The sequence below is a fragment of the Marmota marmota genome, unplaced genomic scaffold, assembly GCF_001458135.2.
Source record: "Marmota marmota marmota unplaced genomic scaffold, marMar, whole genome shotgun sequence".
NCBI lineage: Eukaryota > Metazoa > Chordata > Mammalia > Rodentia > Sciuridae > Marmota > Marmota marmota.
Window position 1 is genome coordinate 16,698,434 of NW_025999960.1, and position 20,456 is coordinate 16,718,889.

Genomic DNA, 20,456 nt, shown 5'->3' on the forward strand with positions numbered 1-20,456 from the left:
ACAACTCTACGCACGAGGTGAGGCAGAACATCATAGTAAAAGTGTGCGGCTGAGGAAAGCAGCTCAGGACAGGACAGTCAGGAAGCAAAGTGAGTTCTCTCTCATCAGGGACAAAATATATACCCCAACAGCACACCCACAATGACCCACCTCCTCTAGCCACATCATAACTGCCTACAGTTACCTACCAATTAATCCCTATAAGGGCATTAATGCACCGATTAAGTTAAAATTCTCATAACCCAATCATTTGACTTCCAAACTTTCTTGCATTGTCTCACACGAACTTTGGGGGACACCTCATATTTAAACCCTAACATTCCACTCCTAGCTCCCCAAATCTCATGCCCATCTCACAATGCAAAATACATTTATCCATTTCCAAGAGTCCCCATAGTCTTAACAATTTTAGCATTGCTCAAGTCAAATCCAAAGTCTCCTCTGAGGACCAAGGCAAACCCAGTATGATCTCTCGTAAAAACCAAAAGCAAGTTACAGCCAACTGCGGTGGCACATGCCTGTAATCCCAGTGGCTTGTGAAGCTGAGGCAGGAGGATCACAAGTTCAAAGCCAGTCTCAGCAACTTATTGAGGCCCTAAGCAACTTAGTGAGACCCTGTCTCAAAATAAAAATATGAAAATAGCCTGGGGATGTGGCTCAGAGGTTAAGTGCCTCTGGCTTCAATCTCCAGTACCAAAAACCAAAACAAAACCAAAAAGCCAAGTTGTATATATCCAATATATAAAGGCACAAACATTTCAATTCTACAATGGAGAAGGAGGGGAATAGAGAGAAGGGATGGGACCAAAGCAAGACCAAAATCCAGCTGAGTAGCTCCACGTAGAGCATCTGGGGCACTTGGCATTGTGATATTCTCTCCAAAGAGTTTGTGTAGCTCCGCCCCTATGACCCAGCTCTTTGCAGCCTGTAAGGCATCTCTCTTGACTTGTCTCTATTCAATTCCTGCAGCTTTCCCCGACAGCTCCCATGTTCCTGGCATATCGTATTGCCAAGGGTCTTCACTACACCCTAGGCTTCCTTCTCACATCTCCATGCATCACTCTCTTGAGGACTGCCTATGGGGGCTGTGACCCTCCTGTACTTTGCCTGGCCTCCCAGGCCTTCTTTTGAAATTTTTGGGGAGCCTCTATGACCCCCTAATTCCAACATCCTGCATTCCTGCAGAACCAGCACCAAGTATTTGCTACCAACGTCTGCTACCATGTCGAGCAGTAGTCAAGCTTCCAAAAACCATGACTGCAGCAGGCTCTTAGTGCATGGGTGGCTGAGCATGTGAAACAACTTCCTACCCCCACCCCCTGCAAGCAGTGTCTCAAAGTAATTTTTACTTTTACTACCCTGAACCTGAGATGGCTGTGGTCTTGCCAATTCCCAAGGTGGCCTCAAGCCATTTTTCCTATTGTTTCCAGGTAAAGTATTTAAAGTTTCTTTAGTGGCTATGATCTCTTTAACAACCATAATTTCCTTAGGTCCTTATTTTACTTACACTCTTCTGGCCAAACTTCAAGTTTTTTCAAATCTTTCTCCTCTACTTTCTGCTTCTGATTCTCAGAGTAAACTTGGCTAAAAACTTCCAGCAATATCCATGCCACCACCTAAATGTTGTACTCATATCTAAACCCTAACATTCCAATCCTAGCTCCCAAAACCTCATGCCCATCTCACAATGCAAAATACCTTCATCCATTTCCAAGATTCCCCATAGTCTTAACAATTTTAGCATTGAAATTTCCTCTGCCAGATTAATTAGTCTATGACCTTTCAAATCAGCCTCACAGAAAATCTCAGGTCAGGCAAAATATGGACAACTTCTTAGCTAGAACAAACACAAATGGCTTCTATTCCAATTTCCAATAGTCCTCTGTCTCTTCTGGAACCTCAAAGCCCAGTCTTTACTGCCCACAGTCCTATCAACATTCTGGTCTTCTGAACTCTCACCAGAATCACCCATTAAACTCCACTTAGAATATTCTAACGCTTTTCCAGCTTGCATCTCTAAAGTTTTCAAAATTCCTCCCACAAACTCCAGAAAGCTACAAAAACTTTTGAACCACAAGGTCAGGGTAATCACTGCAATGAACCCACTTCTTGGTACCAGTCTCTGTTTTGGCCACCTTTTTCACTGCTGTGACCAAATGACCTGACAAGAACAATTTTAGAGGAGGAAAAGTTTATTTGCTGCTCATGGTTTCAGAGGTCTCAGTCCAAAGATGGCTGACTCCATTGATGTGTGCCCAAAGTGAGGCAGAACATCAGACCCACCTCTTCCAATCACACCTTACCTGCCTACAGTTACCACTCAATTAATTCCTATTAGGGGATTAATGCACTCATTAGGTTAAAATTCTCATAATTCATTCATTTCACATCTAAACTTTAAGTAGTCTCACATATGAGCTTTTGGGGGACACTTCATATCCAAACCATAATACCACCTGGGGCTACAAAAAGCAGATATTAGAGCTGTGGCTCTTCAGCTAATAACTGATAGACACTATGCCTCTCCCCAGTGCTGGGCAAACTGAATATAGCTACTGCTGCCCTGGAATGCAGCCACACAGCAGAACCAGGTCAGTGGGACAAGCAGAAGGCAGGACAGGTAATGGAGTTGGTACCACAACACATGTAATGTCAGCATTGGTCTCTGCCACCCAGAAATGGTCAAGGGAGATGGTGTCAGATCCTGGTATCTCTCCACTGCTTCTGAAATCCCATGGGCAACCACTGCAGCCATCATGATGGCCATGAGAGACCTTTGCTCTGGCTACAGCACCTCCATATGACTCCACTTAGCAGCCTCTCTGGATGGCTCCACCCACCCTGAAGCTGCTTCAGGTGTTCCAGTCTGTGAAGAGCACCTTCCCACCTGTGACAGCCAGCACAGGAGGCAATAGTACACTCGGCACAGACTGGCCTCTCTATGCAAAAACTCTGTGGTTAGCAGGCAAGAGACTGTACACACGTTTGGCCCATGCATATGAGCAGCACTCCCCTCACCCTCACTGCATCAGTCTGGGCAAGTCTCCTTCCCATTTACTTCTCTCCATTTTGATGCAGCATGTGTTCCTAACACAGCCACTTTCAGATGGTTTTATTTTGTTTATTCATTTCTTTTTAAGAAAATCTGTGTGGTCACTTAATTCTTTTGCCCATTTGTGATTTCTATCTCAAGTAGAGCAGGCTAAACTGGTCCCAGCTGTTAACACCAAGGGCTGCTGGTCTGAGAACATCCAGCAGCCAGAGGGCTTCTGAAGAGTCCCAGAGAATGACTAAGAGCTACAGGGGACTTGCTAACTCCAGCTGCTAAGACTGGCTGAGAGAACTGCCAAGAGTCGAGAACCACTGGCACCCAGAGTTCAGAGCTGTTAACTCTAAGGGAGCTGCACTTTGTCTGGGCATGACTTCCATCTGAATTGAGCAAAAGAACCCTCAGCCAACTGGAAACACCATTAGGTAGTCAGTTCAAAGATGAGTTCCCACCTTCATCCTTACAGAGCCCAAGGCCAGGTGGAAAGAGCAAGTCCATGTTCACAAGAACTCCACCTTAAGTCCTGAAATGAGTCTAAATTAGCTCTGACTGACAATACTGTGTCATGAGTCCATTCCTGAGCCTATCCTTACAGCAAGATGGCAGGGATGGACTGTGCTGACTGGCTCATGTACAGATCACAGAGCTTCCTCCTTGGGGGCTCAGCATACCATAAGCATGTGAACTCAGAAAATGAAAGTTGTATATTCTCTTAATGAAAAGAGGACATGGAACTGGGACAAGAGATTGGAATGCATGCAAGGGACATAACAAATGTCCATGAGCCATAAGACAGAACAGGCATGACTCCCAAAACGGTACTCTTCCTTTTTTACTGTTTTCTTCAATAGAGCTGCCTAAGTCTAGTGAGTACATGCTTGTCATGCTCAGATGCATGGGTGATAACTGCAATGCCCTTGCTTGCCACCACTACTACCCTGAAGTGCAGCTAGGCAGCCCCACTGGGCCTACACAACAGGGTTAAGTACAGGGCTGGGATCAGGTGGGGCTGAGCCACCTGCAATGTGATGTCTTCTTTTCCTATTTGCATCCCTTTAACCTGCAGCCAGCACAGGCTTCATAAATGAAGGTTCAGAACTTGAGATATCTCTAGGGAGTTTTGAATTAAAGAGACAGAGACTTTAATTACCTTTAAACCAGCTCCAGGATGGCTTCTCCTAGCTCCAGCCTCCAGCCACCTATTATGGTAGGGAGGTTTACTGAAGAGGCTAGTGAGAGAGAGAGAGAGAGAGAGAGAGAGAGAGAGACAACACGCTAGGGGGTGGACTTTTATTGGGGAACAAAAAATTCTGGGGAAAATCCCATCCAATGAAGATTAAGGGGGACAGTGTCCCAAGGTCAGGGGTGACGATTGGGTCTTTGGGGTAGTGGCCAGACATGCCTCCACACAGACAAGCCCTCAGACCTTGAAGGGTAGGGAAAGCTCTGGACACAAGATGTGCCTAAGGGCCTCTCGCCCAGCCAGGGAGGTAACTCAAATCACGTGCGAGGATGGCCTTCCACATATTCCCCCTTTTTTCTTTTAAAAAGCAGGTGATGATTTACTCTCTCGAGTCTCTGCACTCTCGCCCTGAAGACTCGCCATCCTATAATTACAACACAAAAGAGAATTAACAGGAAAGAGAACAATGCAATAATGTACCAGGACAAGTGTTTAAGAATGTTTCCAGGGTTATATCCATTTAATTTCTTTAATATTTGATTAGCTAAAGAGGAAGGATCCAAAAAATCAGTTCTATTATTTTGAATATCTTGGATATGATGATGGAGTTCCAAAATATCCAAGCTATTATTATTATTTTGCCAAATACCCAACAAATGGTTTTTAACCTTCTCCCAATCCCAGAGAGGAGCATTGTACTTGGCAGCTGTAACACACACATATTTATAACTTGTGGGGCATTTAAGCCTTTCTTTAAACTTTAAAGCCAAAAGATCATTACCTATATTTATAACAGTCTCCTCTAAGGCATTTAACTTAGTCTCAATCCTTTCATCAATGTTTACTTGATCGTGCAGAGCCTTGGAAGTATTTTGGGCTAAATTATTAAGAAATTTTGCATGTGAATATTTTGAGATAAAGTTACTGAAGCTGTGACTGTAGATGCAATGAAAGAAACCAAGGCTATAACTGCCACAATTATAATTCCAATGGCATGTCTAGGTCTCGCTAGCTGGGTATGAATTTGTTGTAAGACTTGAAAACCAGAATCAGCGTACCATGGCTCTGAAATATTAGCAGGCAATAAAACAAAAGAGGGCTGATGAAGTACCAGCACTTCTTTTCCTCTATTATATCTAGTAATACAACTGGTTAGGTTACATTTGTTATATGTTACAATATATCTGTCATCTATCCATTTAATTTTACATTTCCAAAGATTAAAATGTAAGGAGATTGGACACAGGCTCAGATACAGGCTTGTGAGCCATAGCGAGAACTTTCCTTACAGCTCTTGCCAACAAATTTCGGTAAAGGCTCGTCTGTAAAATTTAAGAATTCTGAGGCAACAATTAAGCGCCAAACATCTTTTTGAATACCACTTTCACTGTAGGTCAAAATATTGCTAACAAATCCTGCAGGTGTCATAGGAGAAGTTTTTCGTAATTGTCTTTTATCAATTTTTGGAGACCAGTCTAAAATATACCCACTATCTTTAGACACCTGATATTGCACTGGAAAGGTATTTACACAATCTATCCAACTACGAAAGGTGCCAATTTCTATTGTAGAACTATTGTATACTATGAGGTATAGTGGAAATTTTGTAGAAATGACTGGTTTGTTATGGGAAAGTCCCATTTTGATCACTGATCTAGTATAAGGTTTTATGTCTCCATAAATAGTACGTTTAATCAGTCTAGGTCTCCCAATCACTGTCTTTTCCTCAAATGATACTCTGAGACAGCCAGCATGTTTATTTAGGACCACCACAAAGATAATTGGGCACTGTAGCCAGGAAAATTAAATCTAGTCACATAATTGGGAGTAATATGAGTGTCTGTAAATCCTCCCATCATGAATAAATCATTAGTAAACACTGGAATAGATTTTCCAGTCCACACAGCTGGGTGTACCAAGGGTGGATCTGGGAAATATGTCCAGTAAGTGTCTGCTCAACTCCCTTTTACCTGACAGCCCAGCAGGGCAATCACTGTAGCTACCATCATCAATGGGGTCTTATTTCTCCCTACAAGTCGAATCATTCGTGAAGCATGTGTTGTCAGCTTTTTCACGTCTTCCCATGAGATCAGCTTTTCAGCTGGGTCTTGCTGGGTCATCTTAATTTTTCTTCGATATCTCTTCCTTTTGAGGGAAGGCTTCTCCGCGTCGATTTTCAGTCGCTTGAATCTTGGCTCTATCTCTTCCACGTCTGATTGCGTGTTCAGGCACCCAGATAGGATGGAAAGCACCTTCTGGAAAAATACAAGCATGACCTCTGTCCCATATAATCACTGGATCTGGGCCTTTCCATTGACCAGTCTGTAAGTCTTTCCACAAAACTCGGCCTAAAGGGCCTGTTGCTGTGGAAGACATATGTCTCTCAGCTGCAGTGTGACCTTCTGCATCACAATTTAAAAAATTTAAAACAAACAAGGCATGATTGAGGTTATTTTGGGGAGTCATAAACCTATCCCCCCCTTTTAATTTTTATAATTGCAGCTTAATAGATAAATGAGCTTGTTCTACAATGGCTTGACCTTGGGGGTTATAAGGAATTCCTGTTTTATGGTCAATTCAAAACTCTTGTCAAGGGCTGGGGATGTGGCTCAAGCGGTAGCGTGCTCGCCTGGCATGCGTGCAGCCTGGGTTCGATCCTCAGCACCACATACAAACAACAAAGATGTTGTGTCCGCCAAATACTAAAAAAAAATAGATATTAAAATTCTCTCCCTCTCTCTCACTCTCTCTTTAAAAAACTCTTGGCAAAACTGTTGAAAAGAAGAGCTTACATAAGTTGGTGCATTATCTGTTTTAATCTGTAATGGGCATCCTACACAGCAAAGGCTGCTAAGCAATGAGAAATTACATGTTGAGTATTTTCCTTTGTACGTGCTGTGGCAAAAATGAATCTGGAATGTGTATCAACTATTACGTGTACATCACATTGCTTACCAAATTGAGGAATATGAGTTACATCCATTTGCCATATTTGATTTGGTCTTAATCCACGGGAATTTATACCTGATGGCAGAGATGGAGTATGTATAAACACTTGGGGCAGTGACTTATAATTTGATGAGCTTGTTCTCTGGTAATATTAAATTTTTTACGTAAACTAGAAGCATTTTGATGATGTAAAGAATGTGAAGCTTCATTGTAATGTCATGTGTAGCTAATAAAAAAAAAAGAATGTGAAGCTTGTGTATAATCATATGGAGACATCTGTTGACAAACAGCTACCAATTTATCATTACCTGAAGTTAAAGGTCCTGGAAGATTAGTATGAGCTCGTACGTGTTCTATGAAACATGGGTATTTTCGCATTTGCACCACCTTTTGTAGATTATGAAATAATTTAAATAACTCTTGTGAAGTTGAATTGAAGTTTCAATATTTTTGGTAACTCTGACTGCATATAAGCTGTCAGAATAAATATTAATAGGCTCATTTGTAAAGTAATTTAAGGCACAAATGAGAGCTTGTAGCTCTGCTCTTTGGACAGAAGTATATGAGTTTTATATTACCTCTGTGTGAACATAGCTATAAAAACCTGCTTTACCTGAGCTTGAACCATCAGTGAACATTGTTAGGGCTCCATCTATTGGCTAGGCACGTACAATCTTTGGAAAAATAAGTGGTATTATTGATGCAAATTGAATAACTTTATCATGAGGGTAATGACTTTCTGTCTGACCAGGAAAATCAGCAAAAGCTATTTGCCATAAACTAGAAGCTTGAAAAGGCCAATTATTTTGTTGAACAGAAAATGGAATGATTATAATATCAGGTTCAGATCCAATTAGTTGTAAAACTCTCGTTCTACCTTTTATCACTAATTAAGCAATAGAGTCATGAAAAGGAATTAATGTCTTTTGGGGAGAGTGGGCTAAATGAATCCACTCAATAACTCCCAATCTTTGCCATATAGCTCCTGTGGGGGCATGAACAGTTGGAAATATTAATAAATATACCAGCTCTTGAGGATTAATTCTAGTATGTTGTGCATTTTTAATTGCAATTTCAACCTTTTTTAAAGCTGTTCTAGCCTCTATTGTCAGTTGACGAGAAGAAGTTGGAGAAGGATCTTCTTGTAATATCTGGAATAAAGGACTTAAATCAGAAGTAGTTAGTTTTAAGGATGGCCTCAGCCAATTGATATCTCCTAATAGTTTTTGAAAATCATTAAGGGTGTGTAACTCCTTAACTTTTATCTGTAGATTTTGAGGACAGATTATACATCTTTGAATTATCTGACCCAAATATTGAAAGGGAGGCATCTTTTGTATCTTTTGAGGAGCAATGCACAAACCCATTGCTGTAAGTGACGCCTCTAACTGAGTAAAAATTTCTGAAAGTACTTTGGGATTAGCATGAGCCAATAATATATCATCCATGAAATGAATAATATGTGCATCAGGAAAGTTATTTCTTATAGGAGTTATTGCTTGACCCACAAATTTTTGACATAAAGTTGGACTATTATGCATCCCTTGAGGCAAAACCTTCCAGAAATATTTCTTAACAGGTCCTTTAAAATTAATGCTGGGACACTGAAAGCAAATTTTTCACAATCCTCAGGATGCAACTTTATTGAGAAAAAACAATCTTTTAGATCTATCACCATTAAGCTATAATTTAAAGGAATTGCTATAGGAGAAGGAAGTCCAGGCTGCAATGATCCCATAGGCTGAATTGCATGGTCTATTGCCTTTCAATCTTGTAGCAACCTCCAATTACCTGACTTTTTCTAATAACAAAAATGGGGGTGTTCCAAGGACTAAGCATTGATTCTATATGACCAGCCTTAAGTTGTTCCTCAACTAACATATGAATTATCTTAAGTTTCTCCCCTGAGATGGGCCACTGAGAAATCCATATAGGCTCTTCTGTGAGCCAGGTGATTTTTTTTTTTTTTTTTTTTTTTTTACTGTCTTTTGGATCGGGGAGACACTCAGGGCCCCTAGTAAAAATTTTGGTCTGGAGCATTTACTAATCTCTGTCGAGGAGACTGGTTTGTAAGCAGATACTCATTCTGATAATCTCTTTCATTATCTCCAGGAAGAAACCCTTGATTAATTTCCTCAAATGAACTCATAGAATTTGGAGTTATTAATAATAATCCTATTTTGCTTAATATATCTCTTCCCCATAGATTTATTAGTAAAGATTCTAACACATATAGTTTAAAAACTCCACTATTTCTATCTTGGTCTTCCCAGCAGAGATACTGGGTGCTCTGAGCAGGCTGTGAGATTTGCCCTATTCCTTCTAAATTAGCTGATGCTATATTTAAGGGCCAATTCTTAGGCCAGAAATGACATGATAGAACTGACTTATCTGCTCCTGTGTCCACTACGCCTTTGAACTTTTTATGATTAATTTTAAGTTCCAGTAGGGGCACTCCTGCCACACTAATTGAGACCAGTACATTCTGTCCAGCAGTTTGGAAGCTAAATTTTTTTTCTGAGCATTCATCAGAATTACAGGGTAAAAGAATTAATTGAGCTATTGTATTTTTAGGAGAAAGCTGGATGACATATTTGATTTTACAGTGACATTTAATTCTCCCTTAAAACAAGAATCCACCACTCCAGGTATCACCTCGATTGCCTCTTTTAAATTGTTATGTCCCAAAATTAACCCTATATTTTTTCTAGGGAGTGGCGCGAAAACCCCAGTAGGGATTTGCTGTGGTCCTTTTTCAGGAATCAAATCAACTACCATTGATGGTTGTAAAGGAATGGCTTGGGAGGCTCCACCGGTAATAATGGCAGCTCCCCATGGTCGGTCGCGATGACGTTAGGCTGTGCGACCTCTCTTCCGGTTCCCTTTTTTTTTCGGCCCAGGAAGGGGCCGATCAGAAGTTTTTTGACTCCCTACTAGGTGGAAGTGAAGGCTAAAATGCAGGCGGGTCGACGCCATCTTGGTCTCTTTCTTCCCCTGCCACGTGGTCTCAAACTCTGTAATATCGATTACTTGAAACAGGGGTAGCTCTGGGTTTATAATGGCAGACATTACAATTTCTCGCAAAGTGGCCATTTCTTCCAAAATTGAAGCATCACCCAAGGGATCGGCATACCGATTTTTGTGGTTGGAATGTTTGTTTTAAAGCCGCAGCGAGAGTAAAAGTTTGTAAATGAGCTGGGTCAATATCAGAACACAAGCGAATGAATTCTGAAACTGTTCCTTTTTTTCTATGGGTTCTGAGAACATCTTGACAAAATTTATTTGCATTTTCAAATGCTAGCTGTTTAACAATAAGTTCACAAGCACCTGGGTCTCCAATTGATCGGTTCGTGGTCTGGTAAAGCCGTGCGACAAAGTCAGAATAGAGCTCATTGGCACCCTGTTTAACTTAAGTCAAAACTAAGCTAGATTGGACCCTGGAGGCAATTTGGCACCAGGCGCATTTAGCGCATGTGGTAATCTGATCGTACACTGCAAATTCATAATTTAGCTGTCTTTCCAAATTGATAAATTCGCCCATTCCTAAAAACATGTCCACAGGTGTTTGTATGTCTTGCCTTCGATTTCTTTCTGCCTGTTCTGAGCAAAAATCAGTCCTGTTGATCATCAAAGCAAAAAATCCCCACCACTCAAGCAGGATCTAGCGATGAACACCCAATCCCTTGGCGGGAGTGGCTGATTGCAAATTGTTTCAATCAAGCTCTGTACAAATGGCGAATTAGAGATTCCTTTACATCACAAGCATTTTTAACTCCTTAATAGTTTTAAATGGAATTACCGCATGGATGCGAATGTTACCTCTGTTGACCGGTGACGAGTTCTTGCTTCCCCAATGTTGAAGTATAACACCAGAGAAGCACTCCGAGGCAAGGTCAGAGTGGAAAGTAGAGGCTTTATTAAAGAACAGCAGAAAAGATTTCTCCCGGAAGAAGAAGGGGACCCAAGAGGTGAAACCCGTGGAAGTGTGGTTGTTTCCCCATTTTATAGTTCTTTCAGTGATGGAATGTTGGTGGGAAGGCCCAAAGGGTGGGGCACAGGTGGGCCAAAGAAGTAATCTGGGCAGGAAGGACTTTTGAGTTAGCATCTTCAAGTTTGCTGGGAGCTGTTTATTAACACTTCTTTGGGATGGGCTCTGGGCCTTGGGCTTTTCCCAGACTTCATTAACATTCCAAGAGTTGTTCTGCTTTTCCCGGAATTCACTCTCAACATGGCCTCCATTTTGGATCTTACTCGATATTAGACCTGATTTACCTAACTACACTGACTACCTAACTTTAAATCTGGCTTCATTCCCCTCTCTAATTTTGGGAACTCCTTACTGCTGTAAGGAGAAGGGGCGACGGCTCATTCTGGCTGCTTCAGAGCTGAAAAGGGGTGTCGAACATGAGGGGGCTCGACGACATGGGGGACGATGTGGGGGACGATGTGGTGGACGACATGGGGGACATGAGTTCCCTTTTAGAAGTCAGTTCTATTTGAAGTCTGGTTGGGGAAAAACAGGTTGTCATCTGGGATGGGTGCTTCTATGAGAGAAACAAAAACCGTGAGTACTGAATAAATGTTGCAGCAGCTGGAACATGTCACTGTACAGAAGTTCCCTCACCAGGCTTTAACATCCCCAGTTATCAGGACTGTAAACATAACATTTAACTTTTAGGGTTACAGATGTCCTTCCTCTTAAGATACAGTTTAATAATTTAATGTCGTCTGATCTTGCAAAATCCTTTTACTAGTATGACCTCTGTGTCTAATAGAAAAACCTTTAATTCTGTTACTTAGGGCTGGATAATCATACTAGCAAACACCAAGCCTACCTGTGTAGGTTAGAAATAGCTGTAGGCTTTAAACTAAAAACTACTCTGGCAGTTCCTTTTGATGGTTATCAGGCATTCCTGCCTAAGAATCTCTTTTGTAGCCTCCAGTTTACTTATTCTTGGAAGTTACATTTAACTATTATTATTATTTAAAATGCCCAGGAATAGCTGTGTTTTGGTTTTAACTGTCTTTGCTAAGTATTTAAGATGAAGTAGTCAAACTGACTTTTGTTTCTTTCTATTGTTAACAGTCAACTGAGTTTCCCTGGGAGTCCTGGGGGAACTTACAGCAGCTTCTCAGTTCCACTAGTGCCATTTGCGCTAGGATGGGTCCAGGCCTTGCTTGACCATGTGGCTTCCCTTGGAAGCATCAGGGATGTCTACCTTCTCTGATGACCCTCCTCTTCATAGCAAATGCACTGATTGGCTTTCTGTCCTCCAGTGGTCTCATTAATCTCCCTGAGGTTATGTGGCCCAGAGTTGCAAAGCTCTTTAGAGATGTCCCGTGTTCCCTGGATTCAGACTGACTCAGAGGGCAAGAGCCAAATATTGGTTTTCTTGGCACTTTTAATTTAACTTTAATTTAAAAACTTAATCTTAAACATCCAGCAAATACATTTCAACAGCCTTATATTAAGAGTACTGGGCTTTAATGTCTATGTCTCTATCCTGTAGGTGATAACTCATTATCTTAAATTAACCCAAGTTGTGTGTTCTTAAAGCAGTACCTCTGCAAAACATTAACAGGCAATCTTTAGACCATTTATAAGAAAATTACAAAATAAAATTAACAAGAATAAAAACATATTTAGTTCATGTAATAGCTACCTTGAATTTTGGCAGAGTTATACTTTATAATCCCCTGTTTGAGATCCTAGTAATCTTGATAAAAACCAACTTTTGGACACAAGTTTAAATGTACTGAAATCTGGCCTACTTCTTTCATAGTCATTCTCACATGTAGTAAAATGGGACACACAGCCTTATCTCAGGTACGGAGGGGCTCTTCATAAATCTTAAGTACCGTAGTTCTGAAGCTGATCTTTGCTTTTTAGACATCATTTTACAAAGCCTGCATAAATTGTTGCTCAAGTTCACATGAATATTAGCTAACACAATATAATATCACATCTAAAACATTAATTGAAGAAAGGCTGAAAGCTTTTAACATTTTTAGAAAAGTAGCAAAGTACTTTTGTGTTTTACAATATCAACCTTTACACAGATTAGGCTCTCATTAACTTAAAAATACATTTAAATTGTGTCTCAGTGTAAAAAGTAACAGAACTTTACATATCTTATTGATAACAAGTCCAGTTATAGAACACAAATGATATAAATAAATCTCCAACAAGTTTTTCTTTTAAGCCTAAAATTACCATACAACTTTAGAACACCAGCTTGATATAATGTTTTTTTAATGCTTCTACCATACAGATTTGTATACCTGGAAGATATGAACACATTAATAGCATGACAATTACATTGATGTCTTTATATTAACCAAATTTAGCTTTTAAAGAAATAACAGCACAATTTTCTAAAACAACAGTTCTTGTTTAACCAGCTGTTTAATTTATTTAAGATTACTTGCTCAAAAAACTTACACATATAACCAACTTACACAGACCTTCTTTATCACTTACTAAAACTCTCTTATTTACTTAATCACATAGACTCTCTTATCCAGAAACACATTTTCCCTCTGTTTAATCCATACCTAGAACCTTCTAATTTCTCTTTTCCATCTGTTAACCTCTTTTTCTGTTCACATTTTGAAACAATCCTTGTTAATTTCTGAATTTAGGCAGATTATTTCATAGGCATCAACATTTTATTAGGTTTTTTTTTTGAACACCTAGAAAAACTTATAAGCTTAATTTTAAAGAATCTTTACTTTCATCTATTTACCCAATTTAAATTGAACCATTTAAATCACATGAATCAAAGATATTTGGATCCATTTTTTTTAATTTCATGAGGCTCCTCATCTATCTGCCAATTGTCATATCACTGCATGATACATGGACATACACACATACAGACATAAAACACATAACACAAGTGTGCACACATAACACAATAGTAAAGGCCTTATAGCTTTTCTCAGGTGAAATATCCATTGCAATGTTTAAAAAACTCCACAGTTGATCAAAAATAGAACTGATCAGAAAAACATTAACCTAGGTCTGTAGGATCAAAATCATGAGCTCAAAAAAATACAGAAAAAGCAAGAGTCCTAGAAAAAATGACCAGCCAGTAATTAGTAAATGCCATACAATTTACTTTTTGATTTAGTCTAGTTTGAGTTCAGGTAAAAAGACACTTTTACTCTTTTTTTTTTCTCTTGGGTCTCAGCTCAGTCTCCTACTGAGCTCACGGGCTTCTTCTATTTGCATTTCAACTTAAGTCCTGGCTGAGGTCTGGAAGGAGCAGGAAAAATTGGAATTCTGAGCAGAAGCCTCATGCCTAAGGCATTTTAACCATAAGTCACAATTTTCAGGTTTGGATGTTGAAAATTATGATAGAAAAGTAGCAAGTCGGAGGATGTTATCTAAAGATTGATCAGGGCCATGCCAATTTTTGTAACTTCCTCCGAGTGTCTGGGGCTGACTGAGTGATAAATTTGTCCTTTAAAAGTAATTGACCCTCTGTGGATTCAGGATCCACAGTGGTGTGTTTTCTCATTGCCTCTCTGAGTTTCCTCCATGAAAATAGCAGGGCTTTCCTGGGATCCCTGAATAATTTCTGAAATCTTAGAATAGTTAATGGGCTTTTGCTTGATTCTCCTAAGGGCCTCAAGGATCAACATTTGGAAATGGCTAATTTTCCAAGCATCTTGTTCATCATTTGGGTCCCACTCAGGATCATTTCTGGGAACTGCCTGTGCTCCAGATGGGTAATTAGGTTTGCTCCTAGTCTTTTCTGCTGGGGAAGGAGCAAGGTGTAGGCCATCCCCAAATTCCTCAGCTGCTCTCAGAGTTGCTTCCTTCTCATTGAAAGTCAAGGTCTGGTTGAGTAATAGCATAATATCTTTCCAGGTGAGGTCAAATACCTGGCATAAGTTTCAAAATACCTCAATATATTTATCTGGGTCCTCCAAAAATCTCCCCAAGTCAGTTTTTATCTGCCTTAGGTCTTGAAGGGAGAAGGGGGTATGTACTTTGATTGGCCCAAATTCTCCTCCTGGCATCTCCTGGAGAGGTAATATATTTGGTTTGCCTGTTGGGGCAGATGCAGAGAAGCCAGGATATGGAGGACAGGAGAGCTGCTGTTGCACACCAACAGCAGTTGGAGATTTTGTGGGTCCTCTTGATTCTTTTTCCTCAGTAGGTGAGACCCCAAGATTTTCTCTCTTCATGGCAGATATCATAGCTAAGTCTACTTTACATTGTTGGCATAATTTAGGATTTTCCCTTAGAGCAAAGAAAACCTGAACATACGGCACCTCACACCATTTCCCTTCCTTTTTGCAAAATTTATCAAGCTGTAAAATTGTATTAAAATTGATTTTTCTCTGGTGGCCAGGTTTCTCCATCAGAGAGTTTGTATTAAGGCCATACCTGGCGGCAGAAGAAAATGAGGCACTTTTTCTTGAGCGTCTGAGGGTCAAACTATCCCAATTTTTCAATATGCAGGTTAGTGGTGCTCCTGGCATATTGGAGAGAGAAGTTCCCATCTGAGTGAGAAGAGAACAGGACTCAGGCACCCGCGCTGGAGAAAACTGTTCTAGTTCTAAGTAGGGACGTCTCCCTAAGCTTGAGCTTCCTAAACTGTCCAGAAAACCCGTCTCTCACCTTGCTTTGCCAAGGGTGTTTCTGCTCCCCTTTGGCAAATTGCAAGGGTCTCAGTTTGCCCTGTGCCAGAGACCCTGGGAGGATTCAGACTTAAGGGCATTACTGCATTCCTCCCTGCCACTAAAAACCCACTGCAAAAGAGAATCATGCTCTTCTTGTCGCCTTTGCTCTGTAAACTAAAGGAACCTCCTAAGGGTGAGAGATATCTACTGGTTGTAAGGTAGCGCTTTCTATCAGAGAGATTACCGGAGGAGTTGATTCTAAAAATGCCTCTCTAGCAGCTTAAAAAGAACACAGCACATTTTAAATATTGGGGCAGTAAAACAGACTAGTGAAAGTTACCTATGCAACTTAGGGAACCTGGGCAGCTTTTACTAATTATCCCATGCCTTTCTCTCAGTCCCACAACCTGAATTGCTAATATTTCTGACCTGCGAAGGAAGGGGAGCATCCAGGAGGGAATGGATGTTGGGTTGGGAGTGTTGTGTAGCCCACATGGAGGCAAGTGTGATTGGGGCTTTCCCTCAGTTCCATTCATCTACCGATCACCCTATATACCTCTTAGGGCTGTCGGGAGAGGGCTCAAGAGAAAGGAACCTTAGGAATAGTCTGAGTGTAGCCCAGACCAGAATTCCGCAGTTGTTCCAAACTCCTTCCTCCACCTCCACGCATCCGAGGCAGATCGAGATTAGGGACACTGTGTACTCACGCCAATTGCTCTCCAGGCCCAGACAGAAAAGTTGGAAGCGGCTTTGGCAAAACCCAACATGCCTGCTCTGTATTGAACAGGTGATTGAGAGCTGCCTAGGCCGGCAAGCTTAAAGAGTCTTGAAGAGTGGCGGCTGCACTAATTGCATCTAAGTAGCTGTCGGGTGCCCACCTTACCCTCCAGAAAGAGAGAGAAAGATGCACCTCAGACAGACATAGGGTGCATGGAGAGGGCTTACCTCGGTGTAGAATCTCAGTTGGGAACCTCCAATATGTTACTGCTGTTGACCGGTGACGAGTCCGTGCTTCCCCAGTGTTGAAGTATAACACCAGAGAAGCACGCCGAGGCAAGGTCAAAGTGGAAAGTAGAGGCTTTATTAAAGGACAGCAGAAAAGACTTCTCCCGGAGGAAGAAGGGGACCCAAGAGGTGGAATCCGTGGAAGTGTGGTTGTCTCCCCATTTTATAGTTCTTTCAGTGATGGAATGTAGGTGGGAAGGCCCAAAGGGTGGGGCACAGGTGGGCCAAAGAAGTAATCTGGGCAGGAAGGACTTTTGAGTCAGCATCTTCAAGTTTGCTGGGGGCTGTTCATTAACACTTCTTTGGGATGGACTCTGGGCCTTGGGCTTTTCCCAGACTTCATTAACATTCCAAGAGTTGTTCTGCTTTTCCTGGAATTCATTCTCAACATGGCCTCCATTTTGGATCTTACTCGATATTAGACCCGATTTACTTAACTACACTGACTACCTAACTTTAAATCTGGCTTCACGAACACGCTGGTCTTGATCGTTAATCTGTTCAAAAACTGGGAAAAGCTGAAACCCACTAATGTCTTCCATGACTTCCTGCACCTTTCTAAATCCCCGCTGTAATGGAGTAAGAAAGCTCATCGCCAGTTTAGAATACCTGTTAAAATTTGTCCTTCTAACAGGAATCGGCCGAATTTGATTATGCCTATCCCGTTAGGGATCTGTTAAAATTCCCTGGTAATTTGTTAATTAAATTCCCTGGTAATTTCTGGACTTCATTGTCTGAGTCTTCTCCCTCAGATTGAGACCCCTTCATGAGCCCTTCTCTGTAGCTATCTTGATTCTGACCTCCAAAACCTAGAGGAAGAGGAGGACATTCTGCCTCTCTATGAATTTCCTCTTGATTTCCTCTCCCTGAAAGGGATTTTCTATCCCTGGGAGGCTTCCTCTCTATGGTTCTCCTCTGGACTAATCCGGTCTGGTTCAGGTAAAGCTAAGTTTTTTGTCTTGGGCTTTGCACCAAGGTTTTCCGCCTGAATAGAATTTGATTTTGCTCTCAACCTTATTAAAGAAGAGAGATTCCTTTAGCCTCAGGCAATTTTTCAATTTGTATAGACTTAATGGCTCTCTGAATACCTTTCAATAGATCTTCAGGGGGCCAGGAACTTTGGCCCATGTAATCAAAAAGGCAAATCTCTAATGCAGTCCAAACCTTTTTTTTTTATTATTATTAGTTACACATGATAGTACAATGATCTTGACATATCATAATTTGAATCAAACCTTTTGAATATTTTCAGTACTGCCAGGTAATTCATTAGAAAGACAAACTTTATGTAATTTCCTTCCCAATTTGTCCCAAGTATGTAAATCCGGTGAATCTTGGTCACAAAACCAAGGACAGATTTTACCAACAGTCTTTAAAAATTGTAATTGCTGGGTCCTTCTGACCTGCTTTCCCTTCTAAATAATTATTGTGTCTAAAATGGTCAAATACATGTCTTTATCGGTAGAAGTTGAATTCCCCATTATTAATTTGTTAACATCCCTTAGCTCCAAAAACTGCCTGGTACCTCCATGACTCTACAAATTGTCACAAAATTTCTATAGTGCGCTTCCCCACTCACCTAGAGGATTTAACTAAGGAGACTCACTCCGCGACTCACTTCAGGGAGCCAAATTTAGCCCACGGCAAGCACAGGCTCCATAAATGAAGCTTCAGAACTTGAGAAATCTCTAGGGAGTTTTGAATTAAAGAGACCGACTCTAATTACCTTTAAACCAGCTCCAGGATGCCTTCTCCTAGCTCCAGCCTCCAGCCACCAATTATGGTAGTAAGGTTTACTGAAGAGGCTAGCGAGAGAGAACGCGCCAGGGGGTGGACTTTTATTGGGGAACAAAAAATTCTGGGGAAAATCCCATCCAATGAAAATTAAGGGGGACAATGTCTCAAGGTCAGGGGTGATGATTGGGTCATTGGGATAGTGGCAAGACCCGCCTCCACATGGACAAGCCCTCAGACCTGAGAAGGGTGGGGAAAGCTCTGGACACAAGATGTTGCTAAGAGCCTCTCGCCCAGCCAGAGAGGTAACTCAAATCACGTGCGAGGATGGCCTCCCACATATCCCTTTACTTTCCTTCTGTTTCCTGATTGCTTTGGCCAGAAATTCAATAACTATATTGCACAGGAGTAGTGAAAGTGGACATCCTGACTTCTTCCATATTTAAAAGAAAATGCTTTCAGTTTTTCCTCATTCACTATGATATTGGTTTTGGGTTTGTCATATATAGCCTTACTGGTGTTGAAGCAAGTTCCTTCTATCCCTAGTTTCTTCAGTGTTTTTATCATGAATGGGTGCTGAATTTGGTTGAAGGTTTTCTCTGTGTTTATTGGGATGACTATGTGATTTCTGTACTTAATTCTATTTATGTGGTGAATTCCATTTATTAATTTGCATATGTTAAGCCATCTTGAAAACCTGAGATAAAACCAACTTGTCATGATGTCCATTCTTCTTAATATGTTGTTGAATATAACTTACTAATGTTATTAAGGATTTTTACATCTACATTCATCAGGGATAATGGCCTACAGTTTTCTTTCCTTGATATGTCCTTAACTGGTTCTGGTGTGAGGATGATACTGACTTCACAGAATGAATTTGAAGTGTCCCATCCCTTTCTATTTCATGCAATAATTTGAGGAGCACTGGCATTTGTCCTTCTTTAAGTTTTGGTAGATTCCAGCTGAAATCCATGTGGTCCTGGGCTTTTCTTTATTGGAAAGCTTTTGATAACTGCTTCTACCTCATTGCTAGTTATGCATCTGTTTAAGTCCTCTATGACCTCTTCATTCAATTTTGGCAGGTCATGTGTCTAGAAATGAATCTTTTAAAATTTTTTTTCTTAGGTTTTTCCAATCTATAGAAGTTCTCAAAATAGTCCTCAATGATTCTTTGGATTTCTGTAATATCTGTTGTGATTTCCTCTTTTCCATCTCTAATTTTATTAATTTGGATTGTCTTTTTCTTTTGGTTAGTTTTGCTAAAGGATTATCAATCTTATTTATCTCTTCAAAGAACCAACTCTTTGGTTCCTTGATCCTTTGTATTGTTTTTTACTTTTCTATTTCTTTTATTTCAGCTCCCATCTTATATTTTACTTCCTCTTACTGGTTCTGGAATTGATTTGTTCTTCTTATTAAGGGCCGTGAGATGAATCATTAGGTTGCTGACTGGGGAATCTTCCTGATTTCATTATGTAGGCACTCATAGCTATAAACTTTCCCTTTAAACTTCCTTCATAGTGTCCCAGAGGTTCTCATATGTTCTCATATGAGGTCCACTCACTTTTGTATCATGATTCTAAGAATTTTTTTATTTCTCCACTGACTTCTTCTTCACATAATCATCATTCAAAGTATACTGTTCAACCTCCACGTTTATATAATTTCTGTAGTTTTTTTGTTTTTATTTCTTTTTTTAAAGAGAGAGAGAGGAGAGAGAGAGAGAGAGAGAGAGAGAGAATATTTTAATATTTATTTTTTAGTTTTTGGAGGACACAACATCTTTGTTTGTATGTGGTGCTGAGGATCGAACCCGGGCCGCATGCATGCCAGGCGAGCGAGCTACTGCTTGAGCCACATCCCCAGCCCTTTGTTTTTATTTCTGACTTCATCCCATTA

At 40.6% G+C, this 20,456-nt stretch overlaps 1 long non-coding RNA gene across 1 annotated transcript; it reads left to right on the forward strand.

The window, feature by feature from the left end:
* Positions 1–4,498: 4,498 nt before the first annotated feature.
* Positions 4,499–17,412, forward strand: LOC125616673. Its single transcript, XR_007347413.1, has 3 exons — positions 4,499–4,623; positions 14,326–14,330; positions 17,401–17,412. It is a non-coding gene; the product is annotated as an uncharacterized LOC125616673 (long non-coding RNA).
* The last annotated feature ends 3,044 nt before the right edge of the window (positions 17,413–20,456 follow it).